Raw genomic sequence first — 21,692 nt, forward strand, 5'->3', positions numbered from 1 at the left:
TGAGGCAGCACAAGGGAACTCTCGAAAGAAGAACAAGGCTAGAGGAAGATCTGAGACAAAGAAATCTGACTTTTACCAGAGCTGACCAGAGGAAAGCACAAACACAGTCCCCCACTACCACAAATAATGCAGTTGAGTTTCCCACATTTGGGGAAATCACAGGGGTCAGCATACCCAGAATGCAATGAATGAACCTAACCCTGGGAGAACAATCTTCATGACCATGGTATCTCCTATGCAAAATAAGTATGATTTGGGATAGGGCTGGGGAGGGCCGCTGCTCAGGCACATCTCTGTCAAGTAAAGGAGATTCAACTGAGGCAGCACAAGGGAACTCTCATCTGGGGACAACAACTGCAGGGAGAACACATATTTTCAGATGAACATGGGAGGGCAGAAGGCTGCCTAATACTGAAGCACCCCCAAACAACAAACCAAATGCAACAACTAGTAAAAGCATTCCTGGGAGAAGGTCTGCAGAAGACGGATTTGCATACGGTGATGTCATCCAAGCAGTGGGCCAAAGTTGGCTGGAACCCTCATCTGCATATGAAAAGAGAAAAGGGTTATGCAGGGCATGGCGGCCTTTTGCGGTGCTTGGATGACCCCTAGTTCGCATTAAACACCTCCATTCTCCTTCGGTGTGGGGCTCATGTTGGCTATGCCCCAGCCCCTGAAGTATTCAAGCTGATTTCTTGCAGCAGCTGGGCACTGTAACAGCTCCAGAGCTGCTCTGTAAGGCAAGTAAAAGGGTGTGGGCCCTGCAGCACTACCTGTAGTTCGCATTGTGCGTTGGAAGGCACAAAGTAAGCAGACAGGAGAAGTCAGGAGAGTGCACAAGGGCATAGAAGGCAGGGGCTCAAGAAAAGAGAAGTGGAAACAGACAGCAAACTAGGCTGGAGAGAGACCTGAGACAAAGAGATCTGAATTATACGAGAGATGACCAAGGGAAACACAAATTATGCAGTCAAGTTTCCCACATTTGGGGAAATCGCAGGGGCAGCACAACCAGAGTGCAATGGGTGAGCCTTACCCTGGGAGAAGCACCTTCATGATCATAGTATCTCACCTGGCAGGTAAGTAGGAGTTGGGCTAGAGCTGGGGAGGGTCGCTGCTCGGGCACCCCCCTCTCAAGTGAAAGAGATCCAACTGAGGCAGCACAAGGGAACTCTCGAAAGAAGAACAAGGCTAGAGGAAGATCTGATATAAAGAAATCTGATTTTTACCAGAGCTGACCAGAGGAAAGCACAAACACAGTCCCCCACTACCACAAATAATGCAGTCGAGTTTCCCACATTTGGGGAAATCACAGGGGTCAGCATACCCAAAATGCAATGAATGAACCTCACCCTCGGAGAACAATCTTCATGACCATGGTATCTCCTATGCAAAATAAGTATGATTTGGGATAGGGCTGGGGAGGGCCGCTGCTCAGGCACATCTCTGTCAAGTAAAGGAGATTCAACTGAGGCAGCACAAGGGAACTCCCATCTGGGGACAACAACTGCAGGGAGAACACATATTTTCAGATGAACATGGGAGGGCAGAAGGCTGCCTAATACTGAAGCACCCCCAAACAACAAACCAAATGCAACAACTAGTACAAGCATTCCTGGGGGAAGTTCTGCAGAAGACGGATTTGCATACGGTGATGTCATCCAAGCAGTGGGCCAAAGTTGGCTGGAACCCTCATCTGCATATGAAAAGAGAAAAGGGGTATGCAGGGCATGGCGGCCTTTTGCGGCGCTTGGATGACCCTTAGTTCGCATTAAACATCCCCACCCTCCTTCGGTGTGGGGCTCATGTTTGCTATGCCCCAGCCCCTGAAGCATTCAAGCTGATTTCTTGCAGCAGCTGGGCACTGTAACAGCTCCAGAGCTGCTCTGTACGGCAAGTAAAAGGGTGTGGGCCCTGCAGCACTACCTGTAGTTTGCATTGTGCATTGGAAGGCACTTAAGAAAAGAGAAGTGGAAACAGACAGCAAACTAGGCTGGAGAGAGACCTGAGACAAAGAGATCTGAATTATACGAGAGCCGACCAGGGGAAACACAAATTATGCAGTCAAGTTTCCCACATTTGGGGAAATCGCAGGAGCAGCACACCCAGAGTGCAATGGGTGAGCCTTGCCCTGGGAGAAGCACCTACGTGATCATAGTATCTCACCTGGCAGGTAAGTAGGAGTTGGGCTAGAGCTGGGGAGGGTCGCTGCTCGGGTACCCCCCTGTCAAGTGAAGGAGATCCAACTGAGGCAGCACAAGGGAATTCTCGAAAGAAGAACAAGGCTAGAGGAAGATCTGAAACAAAGAAATCTGACTTTTACCAGAGCTGACCAGAGGAAAACACAAACACAGTCCCCCACTACCACAAATAATGCTGTCGAGTTTCCCACATTTGGGGAAATCACAGGGGTCAGCATACCCAGAATGCAATAAATGAACCTCACACTGGGAGAATAATCTTCATGACCATGGTCTCTCCTATGCAAAATAAGTATGATTTGGGATAGGGCTGGGGAGGGCCGCTGCTCAGGCACATCTCTTTCAAGTAAAGGAGATTCAACTGAGGCAGCACAAGGGAACTCTCATCTGGGGACAACAACTGCAGGGAGAACACATATTTTCAGATGAACATGGGAGGGCAGAAGGCTGCCTAATACTGAAGCACCCCCAAACAACAAGCCAAATGCAACAACTAGTGCAAGCATTCCTGGGGGAAGGCCTGCAGCAGATGGATTTGCATATGGTGATGCCATCCAAGCAGTGGGTCAAAGTTGGCTTCAACCCTCGTCTGCATATGAAAAGAGAAAAGGGGCGTGCAGGGCATGGCGGCCTTTTGCGGCGCTTGGATGACCCCTAGTTCGCATTACACACCTCCACCCTCCTTCGGTGTGGGGCTCATGTTGGCTATGCCCCAGCCCCTGAAGCATTCAAGCTGATTTCTTGCAGCAGCTGGGCACTGTAACTGCTCCAGAGCTGCTCTGTAAGGCAAGTAAAAGGGTGTGGGCCCTGCAGCACTACCTGTAGTTTGCATTGTGCGTTGGAAGGCACGAAGTAAGCAGACGGGAGAAGTCAGGATAGTGCGCAAGGGCATAGAAGGGAGCGGCTCAAGAAAAGAGATGTGGAAACAGACAGCAAACTAGGCTGGAGAGAGACCTGAGACAAAGAGATCTGAATTATACGAGAGATGACCAAGGGAAACACAAATTATGCAGTCAAGTTTCCCACATTTGGGGAAATCGCAGGGGCAGCACAACCAGAGTGCAATGGGTGAGCCTTGCCCTGGGAGAAGCACCTTCATGATCATAGTATCTCACCTGGCAGGTAAGTAGGAGTTGGGCTAGAGCTGGGGAGGGTCGCTGCTCGGGCACCCCCCTCTCAAGTGAAAGAGATCCAACTGAGGCAGCACAAGGGAACTCTCGAAAGAAGAACAAGGCTAGAGGAAGATCTGATATAAAGAAATCTGATTTTTACCAGAGCTGACCAGAGGAAAGCACAAACACAGTCCCCCACTACCACAAATAATGCAGTCGAGTTTCCCACATTTGGGGAAATCACAGGGGTCAGCATACCCAGAATGCAATGAATGAACCTCACCCTGGGAGAACAATCTTCATGACCATGGTATCGCCTATGCAAAATAAGTATGATTTGGGATAGGGCTGGGGAGGGCCGCTGCTCAGGCACATCTCTGTCAAGTAAAGGAGATTCAACTGAGGCAGCACAAGGGAACTCTCATCTGGGGACAACAACTGCAGGGAGAACACATATTTTCAGATGAACATGGGAGGGCAGAAGGCTGCCTAATACTGAAGCACCCCCAAACAACAAACCAAATGCAACAACTAGTGCAAGCATTCCTGGGGGAAGGCCTGCAGCAGATGGATTTGCATATGGTGATGTCATCCAAACAGTGGGTCAAAGTTGGCTTCAACCCTCGTCTGCATATGAAAAGAGACAAGGGGCGTGCAGGGCATGGCGGCCTTTTGCGGCGCTTGGATGACCCCTAGTTCGCATTACACACCTCCACCCTCCTTCGGTGTGGGGCTCATGTTGGCTATGCCCCAGCCCCTGAAGCATTCAAGCTGATTTCTTGCAGCAGCTGGGCACTGTAACTGCTCCAGAGACGCTCTGTAAGGCAAGTAAAAGGGTGTGGGCCCTGCAGCACTACCTGTAGTTTGCATTGTGTGTTGGAAGGCACGAAGTAAGCAGACGGGAGAAGTCAGGATAGTGCGCAAGGGCATAGAAGGGAGCGGCTCAAGAAAAGAGAAGTGGAAACAGACAGCAAACTAGGCTGGAGAGAGACCTGAGACAAAGAGATCTGAATTATACGAGAGCCGACCAGGGGAAACACAAATTATGCAGTCAAGTTTCCCACATTTGGGGAAAACGCAGAAGCAGCACACCCGGAGTGCAATGGGTGAGCCTTGCCCTGGGAGAAGCACCTTCATGATCATAGTATCTCACCTGGCAGGTAAGTAGGAGTTGGGCTAGAGCTGGGGAGGGTCGCTGCTCGAGCATCCCCCTGTCAAGTAAAGGAGATTCAACTGAGGCAGCACAAGGGAACTCTCATCTGGGGACAACAACTGCAGGGAGAACACATATTTTCAGATAAAAATCTTGGTCATGCTCTGGTTTCTCTTCAGAACGAACAAATCTTTCGCCTTTTACTAAAGATTTCCGTGGAGAGGAGCAAAACCGAGTTTTATCTCAATTTTTGCATGCCTCATCTTTTTGGGGTTTCTTTTATCGGTTTAAAGATAGAATGAGTGTGCTTTAATGTAAGCTCATTTGCATAGAAATGACAGTAAATGTTTGTTTCTTTTCAAACAGAACTTTCTTGACCATGCTACTTGCTTGAAAGATCTGGGAGCACATGGAATACAGTACAAACCATGCTTATAGCAAGGAGAAGACAGGTGAGAAATCTGCTTTCTTTCAAATTGGGCGCTCACTTTGATCTGAATGAGGACTGCTGGCACGGCACTCAGGCGACAGGTGGAATCTTGGTCATGCTCTGGTTTCTCTGCAGAACGAACAAATCTTTCGCCTTTTACTAAAGATTTCCGTGGAGAGGAGCAAAACTGAGTTTTATCTCAATTTTTGCATGCCCCATATTATTGGGGTTTCTTTTATCGGATTAAAGACAGAACGAGTGTGCTTTCTTGTTAGCTTTAATGTAAGTTTATTTGCATAACAATGACAATAAATGTTTGTTTCTTTTCAAGCAGAACTTTCTTGACCATACTAATTGCTTGAAAGATCTGGGAGCACATGGAAAAGAGTACAAACCATGCTTATAGCAAGGGGAAGCCTGGAGAGAAATCTGCTTTCTTTCTTTCAAATTGGGTGCTCACTTTGAGCTGAATGAGGACTGCTGGCATGGCACTCAGGCAACAGGTGGAATCTTGGTCATGCTCTGGTTTCTCTTCAGAACGAACAAATCTTTCGCCTTTTACTAAAGATTTCCGTGGAGAGGAGCAAAACTGAGTTTTATCTCAATTTTTGCATGCCCCGTCTTATTGGGGTTTCTTTTATCAGTTTAAAGATAGAACGAGTGTGCTTTAATGTAAGCTCATTTGCATAGAAATGACAGTAAATGTTTGTTTCTTTTCAAACAGAACTTTCTTGACTATACTAATTGCTTGAAAGATCTGGGAGCACATGGAAAAGAGTACAAACCATGTTTATAGCAAGGGGAAGCCTGGTGAGAAATCTGTTTTCTTTCTTTCAAATTGGGTGCTCACTTTGAGCTGAATGAGGACTGCTGGCATGGCACTCAGGCGACAGGTAGAATCTTGGTCATGCTGTGGTTTCTCTTCAGAACGAACAAATCTTTCGCCTTTTACTAAAGATTTCCGTGGAGAGGAGCAAAACTGAGTTTTATCTCAATTTTTGCATGCCCCATCTTATTGGGGTTTTATTTTATCGGTTTAAAGATAGAACGAGTGTTCTTTAATGTAAGCTCATTTGCATAGAAATGACAGTAAATGTTTGTTTCTTTTCAAACAGAACTTTCTTGACCACACTAATTGTTTGAAAGATCTGGGAGCACATGGAAAAGAGTACAAACCATGTTTATAGCAAGGGGAAGCCTGGTGAGAAATCTGCTTTCTTTCATTCAAATTGGGTGCTCACTTTGAGCTGAATGAGAACTGCTGGCATGGCACTCAGGCGACAGGTGGAATCTTGGTCATGCTCTGGTTTCTCTTCAGAACTAACAAATATTTCGCCTTTTATTAAAGATTTCCGTGGAGAGGAGCAAAACTGAGTTTTATCTCAATTTTTGCATGCCCCATATTATTGGGGTTTCTTTTATCAGTTTAAAGACAGAACGAGTGGGCTTTCTTGTTAGCTTTAATGTAAGTTTATTTGCATAACAATGACAGTAAATGTTTGTTTCTTTTCAAACAGAACTTTCTTGACCATGCTACTTGCTTGAAAGATCTGGGAGCACATGGAAAACAGTACAAACCATGCAGTATCACAAGAGCCTTTATTTGATCTTTCATGAAGATAGAGCAGAATTGAGGACACGTCAACAATTTCTGCCAAAGGTGGTTCATCTTTCCACATGGTGCCTTTGGCCACTGACACCTTCGTTGAGTCAAAGTCTCTGGCTGTGGTCAGAACTTTGAAAATTTATGTCACCAGAACGGTTCAGATTAGGAAAACAGAGGCTCTGTTTGTCTTGTATGCTCCCAACAGGATTGGGTGTCCTGCTTCCATGCAGACCATTATGCGCTGAATCTGTGGTAAGATTCAGCATGCTCATTCCACGGCAGGATTGCCGTTACTGAATTAGGTGAAGACCCATTCTACTAGAAAGGTGGGTTCATCCTGGGCAGCTGGTCGGGGAGTCTCAGCATTGCAACTTTGCCGAGCAGCTATTTAGTAAACACTTTTGCTAAGTTTTACAAGTTTGATACCTTGGCTGATGATAACCTCAAGTTGGGTCATTCGGTGCTGCAGAGTCGTACGCACTCTCCCACCCGTTCAAGAGCTTTGGTATAACCCCATGGTTCTTAATGTGACCCCAGCATCCTCTAGGTCGTATGAGAAAATAGGATTTTAATACCTACCGGTAAATCCTTTTCTCTTAGTACGTAGAGGATGCTGGGCACCCGTCCCAGTCCATACTGTGTCTGCAGTTATTACTTGTGGTTATACACATGTTGTGTTACGGTTCTGGTCAGCTTTTTGCTGCAATTGTTCATGCCGTTGGCTTGTGTTCTGTTGAATGCCACGTTCTGTGGCATGCTTAAGGTGTGAGCTGGTAAGATGCTCACCTTAGTTTAACAATAAATCCTTTCCTCGAAATGTCCGTCTCCCTGGGCACAGTTCCTATAACTGGAGTCTGGAGGAGGGGCATAGAGGGAGGAGCCAGTTCACACCCTTTGAAAGTCTTAAAGTGCCCATGTCTCTTGCGGATCCCGTCTATACCCCATGGTTCTTAATGTGACCCCAGCATCCTTTACGGACTAAGAGAAAAGGATGCCCTTGTGTACTATCCTGACTTCTCCTCCCGTCTGCTTACTTTGTGCCTTCCAACGCACAATGCGAACTACAGGTGGTGCTGCAGGGCCCACACCCTTTTACTTGCCTTACAGAGCAGCTCTGGAGCTGTTACAGTGCCCAGCTGCTGCAAGAAATCAGCATGAATGCTTCAGGGGATGGGGCATGGCCAACATGAGCCCCACACCAAAGGAGGGTGGGGGTGTTTAATGCGAACTAGGGGTCATCCAAGCACTGCAAAAGGCCGCCATGCCCTGCATGCCCCTTTTCTCTTTTTATATGCAGATGAGGGTTCCAGCCAACTTTGGCCCACTGCTTGGATGACATCACCGTATGCAAATCCGTCTGCTGCAGACCTTTCCCCAGGAATGCTTGTACTAGTTGTTGGATATGGTTTGATATTTGATGGTGCTTCAGTATTAGGCAGCCTTCCGCCCTCCCATGTTCATCTGAAAAGATGTGGTCTCCCTGCAGTTGTTGTCCCCAGACGAGAGTTCCCTTGTGCTTCCTCAGTTGAATCTCCTTAACTTGACGGGGGAGGGGCTGCCCGAGCTGCCACCCTCCCCAGCCCTATCCCAACTCATACTTATTTTACATATTAGATCTCTTGATCATGAAGATTGTTCTCACACGGTGAGGTTCATCCATTATATTTTAAAATAGGAAGGTACAAATTACATATTTGAATTGCATCTATTTGCTGGATTCAAATGCCCCCCCCCCCTTCCTTTCTCAATTGTGCCCGTCAGCAGCTATTCTAAGGTTGCTGCCAATGGGTGTGACACATTAATTTCTTCTGTGGGGTACACTGGACTCCACAAGGATTCACATTGGGGTGTAGAGTAGGATCTTGATCTGAGGCACCAACCGGCTCAAAGCTTTTGACTGTTCCCAAGATGCTCAGCGCATCCTCCTCTATAACCCCGCTTCCATGAACAGGGAGCTCAGTTTGTAGTTGGTGCCTTCAGTAGCAGGCCACTTAACAGGGGCCTGCCTCAGGCAGCCTATTCTTAGCTATTAATTTTGACAAGAAAAGAAGAACTTGTTTTATGAGAATCTACAAGGGCTGCAGCAGGCTAGGTCTAATAGACATCTTTACTGCAGCTTCATCACTCCCAGCGGCGCTGTATACTCCCGTGCCCTGGTTGCTGGGTCACTGCAGCGGAGGCTCCGGTTTCTTCCTAAGGTCAGTCACACACACACCGCCCTTCCGGATCACGAGGCCGCTGATTAAGGGGAGCGTGGCCGTAGGGGGTGGGCCGTGTGCGCACTGGGGTGGACACTGATTACTGGGCAGCCGCTCCACTAGCCACCAGGTACAGTTAAGGAGCACAGGTCTGGGGGTTTTTCTCCTATATTAACCCAATTTTGTACTGCCCGCAGCGCATTGTGATAGGTAATAGGGCCTGATTCAGGTTGGATTGCAATCACAATAAGCGATCCAACTGCAAAAATTGCTAAGAGCATACGCATGTGCCTGCATGCGATCGCCTCTGCCTGTCAATCGGGGCAGGGGGGGAGAGTGGGGTCAGCAACACTCCATTTCCAGGTCAGGGATGGAGCAGTGCGGGGGCAAGGCTTCAAAATGGGGTCTGCAATGGAGGAGACACAGGGGGCGTGGTCACAGCGGCTGTATGACATCACATTCAGCCGCTGTGATCACAAAAATGGTGGCGGCTTCCTGCGCGCACATACAGTCTGCACCAGCAGGAGGCTACACCATTGTTTATGATCACGCTGAACTGCAGTGCGACTGCAATTACAGCATGGTAAAAAAGGGAGGTGTCATACTGGGTGGCCATGCCCTGTCACTGTGCAGGAGCCAGCACCGCTTACACACTAGTCCCCGGGTGCAGCCCCCAACCCCCGGGACACCCGGAGCAACAAAATGTAGATTCAGGCCACCAGGCCACGCCCCTACCTATGAAATCATGCCTCCTTTTTACCATTGCGCTGCTTATTTGCACGCACTGCATTACAATCTCCCTCGCCACCTCTCTGGGGGTCACCAGTGATAGTGACACCTCTGCCATGCTTGTAGCAGCTGGTCCAAAGATCTATGCCTCAAGCCCTGAGTGTTTGCCCTTGTGACTTGTTGATCATCATAGCGAAGCAGATGCTTACAGAAAACTGCAGGGGCTTAGATTGAAAATAAAAAAAATTGATGGGTATAAGGTAGAGAGGAGCGGGTTCGGTTCTCCGAGAACCGAATTCCCCACGAACTCCACGTGGTTTACACTGGTCTGAGGCAGGCTCGGTTGTTCCCGCCTGACTCGGAAAACCTGAACAAGGGAAAATGTCATCATCCCGCTGTCGGATTCTCGCGAGATTCGGATATTATATATAGAGCTGCGCGTTGCCGCCATTTTTACTCGTGCATTGAAGAGAGAGCGGAGAGGACGTGGCTATGTTCTCTCAGTGGAAATCTCAATATCAGTGCTCAGTATCAGTGGTTACTTATTGCTGCTCAGTAATACTAGTAGTGTGTCTCTCCTGCTCAGTGTCAGTTCTCAGTAGTATCCTCATCAGTGCTCAGTATCACTGCTCATTGTCTTGTGCTGCATTGTGGTGCTCAGCATACTACAGTACATTACTAATAGTCCAGTGCTGCATCTTGCTGCTCAGTGTCAGTTCTAGTATCCTCATCAGTGCTCACTATCACTGCTCATTGCATTGTGGTGTTCTGTATACTACAGTAATATAGTAACATATAGTAACATAGTTTTTGAGGTTGAATAGAGGCAAATTGCCCATCGTGTTCAACCTGTTTTAAGTTGTGATGATTCTACATACTTGCTGAATAATGTTTTATGACTAGTTAGCTACTATAACTCATGTTACCCCCGGATTAACCATGTTGATATTTTAAGTATTATAACCTTGGATAGCTTTTTCATTCAGAAATGTATCCATTCCTTTTTTAAATCCAATTACAGAGTCCGCCATTACCACCTTCCCTGGCAGGGAATTCCACATCCTGATTGCCCTAACAGTGAAGAACCCTTTCCTCCATTGCATTCTGAACTTTCCTCCAGTCGCAGCGAGTGACCACGTGTTCTTTTAATAAATAATTCCTCTGATAACTCTTTGTTATGTATCTTTACATATTTGAAGATATTAATAATATCTCCTCTTAGGCACCTCTTTTCTAGTGTATACATATTCAGCCTAGTAAGTCTTTCCTTATAGTCCAGTACTTTTAGGCCTTTAATCAATTTAGTCTTCAGGATCTCTCGGACTTCCATGAGCAGCAGAGTAGTGCAATGGAAGGATGCTGGGCCCATAACCCAGAGGTCGATTAATCGAAACTATCCTCTGCTATGTGCATTTTTTTTTTATAATTAAAGTAATCAAAAACTGGGATTGATATTTTGGCTCTTTTATTTTTACTTAAAGTACAATAACTTTTATCATTTTAATTTGTTTTAATAGTATATTATCAGCATTGTTTTCTTTAAAAAATCCACTTAATATTCTTTACCCTATTCCTGAAATGGTAATTGACAAAAACAAACTACATTGTCACCAGAAGAGCAATGCAAAATGTACAAGTGATATATTAAAATCATCTTCCATCTTGAATTTCAATGATGCATTGGGACAACAATTTTGTGAGAAACATCTTCACCCATAAAGAAAGATTTTCTTAATTCCTTATCTGTGTGCTGATTAGATATTACCTTGTTTTCACATTAAACAGACTTCCACATGAGAAAGCAGCAAGGATGCAGTAACGTTTATGTTTCCTGGTGTCAACCTGTATTATTTCAGTAGACATTGAAATGAGGATGCATCTTGCTGCCTTTCCAATGTAGCAAGTTTAATTCAGTAATAGGTGAAAAAACATTCCTACAAAGGTGTTAATAAGAGACTTGGCTTTGAGGACACTTTTCAGAGAGCAAATTTGTTAGCATAAAAATAAAGTCAGAAAATGAAGAGCTGTTTAATCACTCAATTGGACTTTTCTGCCAGCATAATTTTTTTTTCTCTGCAACCCACTGCTAAATTGTGCTTCCTAGCTGTTTTTTATAAAATAACTTAATCAAATCTAACTCTGATTACATCAGAGAAGGCCAGGTACCCTACACCATAAGAGGGGGTTTGAAATTTTGACTTGTCTACTTAAAGATCACCAAAATCTGATCACAAGGTCAATTACATCCCTGGGTGGGATTGAACCACCAATCTTTTGGTTAATAGCCAAACATGCTAACCGATTGCACCACAGAGACACCTCGTAAAAGTATATACTGACAAAGGCTAATAAGCATTCATTTAGAACGTTTCCTAGAAAAACTTTAAAAAGTCAATAATCTGGAGAGTTTTTGTAAGAAACACATTGGTACTTTCCCATGATGAGTGAGTGCTTCAGGATCTCTTGCACTTACATGAGCAGCAGAGTACTGCAACGGAAGCATGCTGGGCCCATAACCCAGAGGTAGGCAGATTGAAACTATCCTCTGCTATATGCATTGTTTTTTGTTAATTAAAGTAATCCAAAACTGGGATTGATATTTTGGCTCTTTTATTTTTACTTAAAGTACAATAACTTTTACCATTTTAATTTGTTTTAATAGTATATTGACAGTATTGTTTTCTTTAAAAAATCCACTTAATTTTCTTTACCCTATTATTAAAATGGTAATGGACAAAAACAAACTACATTGTCACCAGAAGAGCAGTACAAAATGTACAAGTGATATATTAAAATCATCTTTCCAGCTTGAATTTCAATGATGCTTTGGTGCAACAATTTTGTGAGAAACATCTTCACCCATAAAGAAAGATTTTCTTAATTCCTTACCTGTGTGCTGATTAGATATCACCTTGTTTTCACATTAAACAGACTTCCCCATGAGGAAGCAGCAAGGATGCAGTGACGTTTATGTTTCCTGGTGTCAACCTGTATTATTTCAGTAGACATTGAAATGAGGATGCATCTTGCTGCCTTTCCAATGAAGCAAGTTTAATTCAGTAATAGGTGAAAAACCATCCCTACAAAGGTGTTAATCAGAGACTTGGCTTTGTGGACACTTTTCAGAGAGCAAATTTGTTAGCATAAACATAAAATCAGAAAATGAAGAGCTGTTTCGTCACTAAATTGGACTTTTCTGCCAGCATAATTTTTTTTCTCTGCAACCCACTGCTAAATTGTGCTTCCTAGCTGTTTTTTTATAAAATCACTTAATCAAATCTAACTCTGATTACATCAGAGAAGGCCAGGTACCCTACACCATAAGAGGGGGTTTGAATTTTTGACTTGTCTATTTAAAGATCACCAAAATCTGATTACAAGGTCAATTACATCCCTGGGTGGGATTGAACCACCAACCTTTTGGTTAATAGCCAAACATGCTAACCGATTGCGCCACATAGACACCTTGCAAAAGTAGATACTGACAAAGGCTAATAAGCATTTATCTAGAACGTTTCCTAGAAAAACTTTAAAAAGTCAATAATCTGGAGAATTTTTGTAAGAAACACATTGGTACTTTCCCATGATGAGTGAGTGCTTCAGGATCTCTTTCACTTACATGGGCAATTAACCAAAAGGTTGGTGGTTCAATCCCACCCAGGGATGTAATTGACCTTGTGATCAGATTTTGGTGATCTTTAAGTAGACAAGTCAAAATTTCAAACCCCCTCTTATGGTGTAGGGTACCTGGCCTTCTCTGACGTAATCAGAGTTAGATTTAATTAAGTGATTTTATAAAAAACAGCTAGGAAGCACAATTTAGCAGTGGGTTGCAGAGAAAAAAATAACATTTTAAACCTACCGGTAAATTTTTTTTCTCGTAGTCCGTAGAGGATGATGGGGACTCCGTAAGGACCATGGGGGATAGACGGGCTCCGCAGCAGACATGGGCACTTTAAGAAAGACTTTAGATCTGGGTGTGCACTGGCTCCTCCCTCTATGCCCCTCCTCCATACCTCAGTTAGAGAAACTGTGCCCAGAGGAGACGGACAGTACGAGGAAATGATTTTTGTTAATCCAAGGTCAAGATTCATACCAGCCACACCAATCACACCGTATAACTTGTGATATACAACCCAGTTAACAGTATGAAAACAACATAGCATCAGTCCAAGACCGATGAAAACTAACATATAACCCTTATGTAAGCAATAACTATATACAAGTCTTGCAGAAGTAGTCCGCACTTGGGACGGGCACCCAGCATCCTCTACGGACTACGAGAAAAAGATTTACCGGTAGGTTTAAAATCTTATTTTCTCTTACGTCCTAGAGGATGCTGGGGACTCCGTAAGGACCATGGGGATTATACCAAAGCTCCCAAACGGGCTCCTGCGGATGACTCTGCAGCACCGATTGAGCAAACAGGAGGTCCTCCTCAGCCAGGGTATCAAACTTATAGAACTTTGCAAAGGTGTTTGAACCCGACCAAGTAGCAGCTCGGCACAGCTGTAGTGCCGAGACCCCTCGGGCAGCTGCCCAAGAAGAGCCCACCTTCCTAGTGGAATGGGCCTTGACTGAATTAGGCAACGGCAATCCCGCCATAGAATGCGCCTGCTGAATCGTGTTACAGATCCAGAGAGCAATAGTCTGATTTGAAGCAGGGGTGCCAATCTTGTTGGCTGCATACAGGACAAACAGTGCTTCTGTTTTTCTGACTCTAGCCGTTCTGGCCACGTAAATTTTCAAAGCCCTGACCACATCAAGGGACTCGGAATCCTCCAAGTCACGCGTAGCCACAGGCACCACAATAGGTTGGTTCATATGAAAGGATGAGTCCACTTTTAGCAGGAATTGAGGACGGGTCTGCAATTCCGCTCTATCCATATGGAAAACCAGATAGGGGATTTTATGTGATAAAGCTGCTAATTCCGACACTCACCTAGCGGAAGCCAAGGCTAATAACATGACCACCTTCCAAGTGAGATATTTAAACTCCACCATTTTAAGTGGTTCAAACCATAACCTTAACACCACGTTAAGGTCCCAAGGGACCACCGGAGGTACAAAAGGAGGCTGAATATGCAGTACTCCCTTCACAAAAGTTTGTACTTACTTCAGGAAGAGAGGCCAATTCCTTTTGAAAGAAAATGGATAAGGCCAAAATCTGAACCTTAATAGAGCCTTATTTTAGGCCCAAATTCACTCCAGTTTGTAGGAAGTGAAGGAAGTGGCCCAGGTGGAATTCTTACGTATGAGCATTCCTGGCCTCACACAAAGAAACATATTTTCGCCATATACAGTGATAATGTTTAGATGTCACGTCCTTCCTAGCCTTTATTAGCGTAGGAATGACCTCATCTGGAATACCCTTTTCCGCTAGGATCCGGCGTTCAACCGCCATGCCGTCAAACGCAGCCGCGGTAAGTCTTGGAACAGACAGGGCCCCTGTTGCAACAGGTCCTGTCTTAGAGGAAGTGGCCACGGATCTTCTGTGAGCATTTCCTGCAGATCTGGATACCAGGTCCTTCGCGGCCAATCTGGAACAATGAGAATTGTTCTTACTCCTCTTTTTCTTACTATTATCAACACCTTGGGTATGAGAGGTAGAGGAGGAAATACATAGACCGACCGGAACACCCACGGTGTCACTAGGGCGTCTACAGCTACTGCCCGAGGGTCTCTTTACCTGGTGCAATACCTCTGTAGCTTTTTGTTGAGGCGGGACGCCATCATGTCTATCTGGAACAGTCCCCACCGACTTGCAATCTGTGCGAAGACTTCCTGATGGAGTCCCCACTCTCCTGGATGTAGGTCGTGTCTGCTGAGGAAGTCTGCATCCCAGTTGTCCACTCCCGGAATGAACACTGCTGACAGTGCGCTTTGATAAAGCTAAATATTTATCTTATTTAAAACCCTTTGTGAGGTCTAAGAACACTGTACGCTATTTGCGTATGGAGTACCGTAAGGGTACGCTCGTTGCGTAACAATCGCTTAGCCGTGGTCGAGACGCTCAAGCGTCACGTTCGCTCACGGCCAAGAGATCACAGGCAGGCACGCTATTGGCTGCTGACTAACGTAATGGTTCGCTATAGCGTAACGGACGCTGTATCGGGAGCGGGCTGCTCGAGCGATACAGACGCTCATGAGAATACGCTGTTGGTATCGGGCACACTTATAGGTGAGCGACTACCGTAATGCTACGCTATCAGCGTAGCGGACGCTCGAGACCACGAGGAGATCACGAGCGGCGCCGACGCTCACAATGTTAAACCTTTATGTCTAAACCACAAACAATGTAATTTGCTGTAAAACCTTAGTGTAGAGATAGGGTGTAAATGCAACACTGTATAACCTTATTAACTCAAAAGCTGTTCGAGCGTCACCGACGCTCTGAGAATACTTAACACTATAAGAAATACACAAATACCGTGCTTAGGGTCCAACGCCTAATATATATATTATGAATGTTATACTTGCAAAAGAATTAATACAATACAAGTCATACACTACAATATAACATAGACTATCTAACCAGGTAACTACACAGTAAATACAATACAAGTACGTTTAAGAGAAAATGAGAGAAAGAGAAGAGAGAGAGAGAAAGATATGGCCCATAATAACAAGAAAAGACAATATGATTACGGAGAAAACTTACGCACAAAGGAAACGATCGCATGCGCCTCTGGACATCCAGCTCCCGATTTTCAGCAATGATAACCGATGAAGAGTGAGTGCTGGATGTGATCGGCCTGTCTATTTATGCCCCACACACAATACAATTCAATGGTCCCTACAATCTCATTGTTCATTGGACACAGGAATTCGTCTTCGCATTATAACAAAAGGTCATAGGTTGATTCATACAGGTGGGCTGTGACTATTTCCAACAGCTCAGGTGGGAGGGAAACTGGGTTTCCCGCCGCATGGATAAGTAAGTGCAAATACAGTAAATGTTCATAAACTTCTTATGTCCATAACTATTCGCACGAGCGATTGATCCGCTTCAAACCAACACCGGAATATTGCTAATTAAATACTCTTCCGATGGATACTAAACACCACTGTATTACTCCTGTCTGACCCTTCGTATCAAACAATGAGGGATCTCTCTGTCCAGGAACATACTACATTAACTAAACTTTCAGAATCTATCAAAGGGACCATAATCTACAAAATGCATTATATGGTGAAAATATGTAACGAAAGAGTCGCCCGCTAGACGCACACAATCTCTACCGTAAATGTGCATACCGTGCGCCTGCGGGTGCCCGCAACAGCGAGTATGCGCACGCACGGGAGAGCGCACGCATGCGCAGCAGGGACACATATGAGGTGCAAATATGGCAGTGTGCATCGTGATATTTTTCTGACTTTGACAGTCCACCCTTTGGCAGTCAACAATAACTGCCACTTCCTAAAACATTTCAAAAAGAGAAAAATATATGTCAGGGGTTAATACATTTACATGGTTGGGTAGGGGAGGAGAGGAGAAGGTAGGAAAAGGGTATGACCTAGTGAGATAGCAGAAGCATGTGTGTATGAATCCATGTTTGGGGGGTCATGTATCATCGTGCCGTACGTGTTTTAAATCAAGCTTCGAGGTATTGCGAAGTATACATTTGAATTCCTTCTTATCCCGTGGTACGGGTCTGTGGATGGGCTGTCAAACTTTACCGAGCTTTTTTCGGATTTTGGTTGTAACAAAAATGGGGAGCACATTTTAGTTGATGATACATGAATGGGGGAATATGTGATTGCTGATATCTGTGCCTGTATTCCCTATACTATGTGTGTAATTACCTGAAGGTTGTAGAGATGAAGAAAATACATAATTACGGTAAATGCAGTGGTATTCTATGTCAGGTTAATGAACATTCGTCGATTGAGGTCTTGTTTGGTGTCTGTTGAATGCAGTCTTCTTTGTGCTTTTGCCCATAAGGTGCGAGCAAAAAGCTTTGTCAATGTCCATAGATTTACAAAAGTGTTGGGCTAGCGTAATTTTAAAATTTCTAGGGAAACTGGGGATCTATGGCATAGTTCATCAAAAATCTGTGTATAAGGTTGTCAAAACTTCTTCTTTAATCCATCTGTTGTCTGTATATCGGCTCATCAAATTTCTCGTCCAAGTGGGTCTTTTTACCTCAGAGGAAAACGGAAAAACAGGTGAAAGAAACGGACCGTAGAAATCGCATTACAATTCCCTCACTCCTTAAACTCATCACCCTGGTACTTCGTTTGCACTTCGTTAAAGCCTGACCGCATCTAAATATCAAGCCAATCGTTATGATAACACCTAAGATACATAGGAGAAACTTCCCTACATCCGTTATAACTCCTTGAGCCCATTCTCCTAAACCGGAGAACCAATTTCGCGGGTTCAACCATGACACCCAACTAGTCAGCTCATTACTCACAGCAGCAAGGGTGAGATTGTGTCTCCTGCGAAATTCCCACTTCAATTGGAGAATATCGTCCATCTTTTGGTCTATGACCTCGACCGGGTCCTCGGTACTATTCGTTATATATGTGCAGCATTTCACGCCGTACTGCGTTGCCAGTGTGACACAATATTCACCTGTTACTGCTGTGAGATAATTGAGAATCATTCTATGCTGAACTAGTTCTGTTTTATAAGCTTGAAGTTCTCTTCCAGTATACCTAAACGTGTCATCATACATTTCTGTGATATTGTCTAACAAATTTGCGAGCGCAGATATGTATTTATAATTCAACACTCCTCTGGCGGTGCGAGTGAGGTCTAACGCAAGTAGAAACTGAATCCCGGTGGATTCATGGATCATGTCAGAGGCCGGGTGCTCTGTTCTTTCTATCAGGTGCCGTTTAACTACGTGCTCGTAATGGGTGTGAGTATAAGGAGTTTGGGCAACACGGTGTATGTCTTTCATTTTGGCATGTGATACAGTCATTACCTCAGGCAATACTTTTCCAATATAACACAATCCTTCAGAGTTTGGGGCAAGCCACTTATACGCCTTCCTCCCGCATATGAAATATGCATCATCGGGGAGAACATATGGGACGGAGTAGGACATAACCATATTACACATTTTCCATGTGAAATCTCCTAACCCTAATTCTCCCATCTGTCTAGTACACGTATCAGCTTGTACGATATGTGCACAGTATCCTGGTGATACCTCTCCAACTCTCGTAATCCTACTTCCTAGGGTATACCTATACCGGAAAGATTTTCCTCTACTGGCTATGTGGCGTATAAGCTCTGTATCTGTCGGCATTCTATCTGCTCTATATGAAAAGGTCATGGTTTGGTTACTCCATGACACTTCCCAATTTCCCGGCTTTCGGGGATTGGAAATGTTAAAACATATGAGGGATCTATCCACATGATATTGGTGGAGCTTCAAACTAGGAGGACTGGAGATATTAAACCTCCTGTCCACCGGTCTCCCACCACTTAGCTCAAGTACCTCCCCTATCGTTAAAGGAAATGGTACTAGTCCTGATTTGCTATGACCTTGAGGTACTTGAGAGCATACCCAACAATCTGTTTGATTTAACACGCTACCCACTAAGGAGTGATAGTCACTCAAGGGATGCCGGTCCATGTGGATATTAAAACTGGATTGGCATTTCTTAATGCACCCATCCTCGACTACGTTGTCACAGAGCCTACAGATACAGTTTTCTTCAGCTAACAATCCTTCACAATTCCTTCTATTGTCAATGCTATCGGATCGTTTTCTGATACTCGCCTTTGCTTGTTGATTATGTTGTTCTCGGAAAACTACGCCTCCATCTCTGTCATCAGAACCCATTCCAGAACCTCTCTCGACCTCCATGGTACTCTCGCCGGAACAGACTGCTCTGGTCAACATCATGGTCAACAGGAAAATCCGGATCACAGTCTCTTGGGGCAAGTCCATCTTATAGGAGGAAACGAAGAAGAATGAGAAGGGGGGGAAAATAATTTGAGGGAGAGGGGATGGGAAGTTGGAGAAAAACAATAAAAGGGAACAGGGAATCGACAACTGCTTTTGATCTTGTGATTTTCAATGCTCAGGTGCCGCCTCAGTCCTCCTGGAACAGACACTCCAGTGATACAACGTCCTCTACCGTCTGTTCCTTATCACGGGACCTCTCTGGATCAGCAACCTTCTTACAATGGGACGAATGAACCCAAGTCTCTCTCTCGGCAACTTTCAATGCTGTAGTGCTAGTCAATAAGACTTGGTATGGTCCTTCCCATCTGTCAATAAGGCAACCTGAGCGTAGAAAATTTCGTATCATTACATACTCCCCAGGTTCAATGTCATGACAATTACTATCTGGTAAATCAGGAATCACCAACTTCAAATTATTATTTTGATTCCTTAGCTGTTTACTCATATTAACCAGGTACTTTACAGTCACTTCATTGTTACACTTCAAATCATCCTGAGGGTTAATCATAACATGCGGTTGTCGACCAAACAAGATTTCAAAAGGGGACAGATTAAGAGGGGACCTGGGAGTGGTTCTGATGCTGTACAGTACAATGGGTAAAGCTTCTTGCCATGTCAATCCTGTTTCTGCCATAACTTTGCTCAAATTATTTTTAATAGTGCTATTCACTCTTTCCACCTTCGCACTCGCCTGTGGACGGTATGGAGTGTGCAGCTTGCTATCAATTCCCATCAACTTACACATTCCTTGAAAGACATCACCTGTAAAATGGGTACCCCTATCACTTTCGATAATTCTAGGGATACCATATCTACATACAAATTCCTGCACAATTTTCTTAGCAGTAAACATAGCGGTATTTGTGGCCGCCGGGAATGCTTCAACCCAATTTGAGAACACATCTATACAAACAAGTACATATTTCAAATTTCGACAAGGGGGTAATTGAATGAAGTCAATCTGTATTGCCTGGAAAGGACCGCCTGCAGGTGGGATATGAGATGGTTCTGTTGGTATTGCCTTTCCGATATTCTTTCTCAAACAGGTAAGGCATGACATTGCTCTCTTACTTGCATGAGATGAAAATCCTGGGGCGCACCAATATGCTCTTACCAACTTGCACTTTCCTTCCTTGCCCAGATGAGTCAGCCCGTGAGCTGCCTCAGCTAAACATGGAAGATATGCTCTGGGGGCCACCGGTTTACCTTGTCCATCCGTCCAGAGTCCTGAGGACTCCTGGCCATATCCCTTCGCCTTCCAGACTGCCTTTTCCTGTGTGGAACACAAATTTTGCATTTCACACAACTTCTGTGTGTTGATGGTATTAAATACCATCAGTTGTGTGGTGTCTGTCTGTCTGGGGGTACCAGCTGCTAACTTAGCTGCTTCGTCTGCTCGGCTGTTACCAAGTGATACTGGGTCCTGGCTATATGTGTGTGCTTTACACTTGATAACAGCCACTCTGTCGGGTTCCTGTATCGCTGTTAGAAGCCTTTTGATGTGAGCTGCATGCGCTACCGGTGTACCAGCTGCCGTCATGAAATTTCTGAGGCGCCATAGGGCTCCGAAATCATGGACTACCCCGAATGCGTATCTAGAGTCGGTGTAGATATTGGCTGATTTGCCCTTAGCCAATTCACATGCTCTGGTTAGGGCGACCAGTTCAGCAACCTGGGCTGAGTGAGGTGGGCCTAGCGGTTCCGCTTCTATGGTGCCTTGGTCATCTACGACTGCGTATCCAGTACACAAGTCTCCCGAGTCTGACTGTCTGTGACAACTACCGTCCGTGTAGAAAGTTAGATCTACATTTTTCAGCGGGTTGTCACTGATGTCAGTTGTCACCTTGCGGTAAAATTTTGGGTCAAATATTCCATACAATCATGTGTGTCCTCCTGTGTGTTAAATTCTCCTTCCCCACCACTCTCATCCTCCACCCTTTGTGCCTGTCCAGGCACACCTGGGAGATATGTTGCAGGATTTAATGCACTGCATCTCCTTATGGTGATGTTTACGGGGGCCATTAGTGCCAATTCCCATCTTGTAAACCGCGCTGATGAGACGTGCCTGGTTTGGGCAGAATTTAGCAAGGCTGACACTGCATGTGGTGTATGAATTGTGAGGTTGTGACCTAGCACTACATCTTCGCTTTTCGTTACTAGCAATGCTATCGCAGCGACGCTTCGCAAGCATGTGGGGAGGGATCGCGCTACCGTGTCTAGCTGAGCGCTGTAGTATGCTACTGGCCTGCTGGCATCACCGTGCTTTTGGGTTAAGACGCCTGCCGCGCAACCAGCACTTTCTGTTCCGTACAGCTCAAAGGGTTTCCCATAGTCTGG

At 45.1% G+C, this 21,692-nt stretch overlaps 14 non-coding genes across 14 annotated transcripts; 5 read left to right on the top strand and 9 right to left on the bottom strand.

Moving 5' to 3' along the window:
* Positions 1 to 86: 86 nt before the first annotated feature.
* Positions 87 to 250, bottom strand: LOC135026193 (U1 spliceosomal RNA). The gene has a single exon (XR_010222840.1). It is a non-coding gene; the product is annotated as a U1 spliceosomal RNA (small nuclear RNA).
* Positions 251 to 921: 671 nt separating this feature from the next.
* On the bottom strand, positions 922 to 1,084 carry LOC135026164 (U1 spliceosomal RNA). The gene has a single exon (XR_010222816.1). It is a non-coding gene; the product is annotated as a U1 spliceosomal RNA (small nuclear RNA).
* A 152-nt stretch (positions 1,085 to 1,236) lies between these two features.
* Positions 1,237 to 1,400, bottom strand: LOC135026249 (U1 spliceosomal RNA). The gene has a single exon (XR_010222890.1). It is a non-coding gene; the product is annotated as a U1 spliceosomal RNA (small nuclear RNA).
* Positions 1,401 to 2,015: 615 nt separating this feature from the next.
* Positions 2,016 to 2,178, bottom strand: LOC135026160 (U1 spliceosomal RNA). The gene has a single exon (XR_010222813.1). It is a non-coding gene; the product is annotated as a U1 spliceosomal RNA (small nuclear RNA).
* Positions 2,179 to 2,330: 152 nt separating this feature from the next.
* Positions 2,331 to 2,494, bottom strand: LOC135026104 (U1 spliceosomal RNA). The gene has a single exon (XR_010222767.1). It is a non-coding gene; the product is annotated as a U1 spliceosomal RNA (small nuclear RNA).
* A 671-nt stretch (positions 2,495 to 3,165) lies between these two features.
* Positions 3,166 to 3,328, bottom strand: LOC135026167 (U1 spliceosomal RNA). Its single transcript, XR_010222819.1, has one exon. It is a non-coding gene; the product is annotated as a U1 spliceosomal RNA (small nuclear RNA).
* Positions 3,329 to 3,480: 152 nt separating this feature from the next.
* Positions 3,481 to 3,644, bottom strand: LOC135026274 (U1 spliceosomal RNA). The gene has a single exon (XR_010222914.1). It is a non-coding gene; the product is annotated as a U1 spliceosomal RNA (small nuclear RNA).
* Positions 3,645 to 4,315: 671 nt separating this feature from the next.
* Positions 4,316 to 4,478, bottom strand: LOC135026181 (U1 spliceosomal RNA). The gene has a single exon (XR_010222831.1). It is a non-coding gene; the product is annotated as a U1 spliceosomal RNA (small nuclear RNA).
* Positions 4,479 to 4,622: 144 nt separating this feature from the next.
* LOC135026212 (U5 spliceosomal RNA) lies at positions 4,623 to 4,738 on the top strand. Its single transcript, XR_010222854.1, has one exon. It is a non-coding gene; the product is annotated as a U5 spliceosomal RNA (small nuclear RNA).
* A 270-nt stretch (positions 4,739 to 5,008) lies between these two features.
* Positions 5,009 to 5,124, top strand: LOC135026219 (U5 spliceosomal RNA). Its single transcript, XR_010222860.1, has one exon. It is a non-coding gene; the product is annotated as a U5 spliceosomal RNA (small nuclear RNA).
* A 286-nt stretch (positions 5,125 to 5,410) lies between these two features.
* LOC135026207 (U5 spliceosomal RNA) lies at positions 5,411 to 5,526 on the top strand. Its single transcript, XR_010222849.1, has one exon. It is a non-coding gene; the product is annotated as a U5 spliceosomal RNA (small nuclear RNA).
* A 274-nt stretch (positions 5,527 to 5,800) lies between these two features.
* On the top strand, positions 5,801 to 5,916 carry LOC135026223 (U5 spliceosomal RNA). The gene has a single exon (XR_010222864.1). It is a non-coding gene; the product is annotated as a U5 spliceosomal RNA (small nuclear RNA).
* Positions 5,917 to 6,191: 275 nt separating this feature from the next.
* Positions 6,192 to 6,307, top strand: LOC135026246 (U5 spliceosomal RNA). Its single transcript, XR_010222887.1, has one exon. It is a non-coding gene; the product is annotated as a U5 spliceosomal RNA (small nuclear RNA).
* A 5,362-nt stretch (positions 6,308 to 11,669) lies between these two features.
* Positions 11,670 to 11,743, bottom strand: TRNAN-AUU (transfer RNA asparagine (anticodon AUU)). The gene has a single exon. It is a non-coding gene; the product is annotated as a tRNA-Asn (tRNA).
* Between the last annotated feature and the right edge of the window lie 9,949 nt (positions 11,744 to 21,692).

The sequence above is a fragment of the Pseudophryne corroboree genome, unplaced genomic scaffold (assembly GCF_028390025.1).
Source record: "Pseudophryne corroboree isolate aPseCor3 unplaced genomic scaffold, aPseCor3.hap2 scaffold_430, whole genome shotgun sequence".
Lineage (NCBI taxonomy): Eukaryota > Metazoa > Chordata > Amphibia > Anura > Myobatrachidae > Pseudophryne > Pseudophryne corroboree.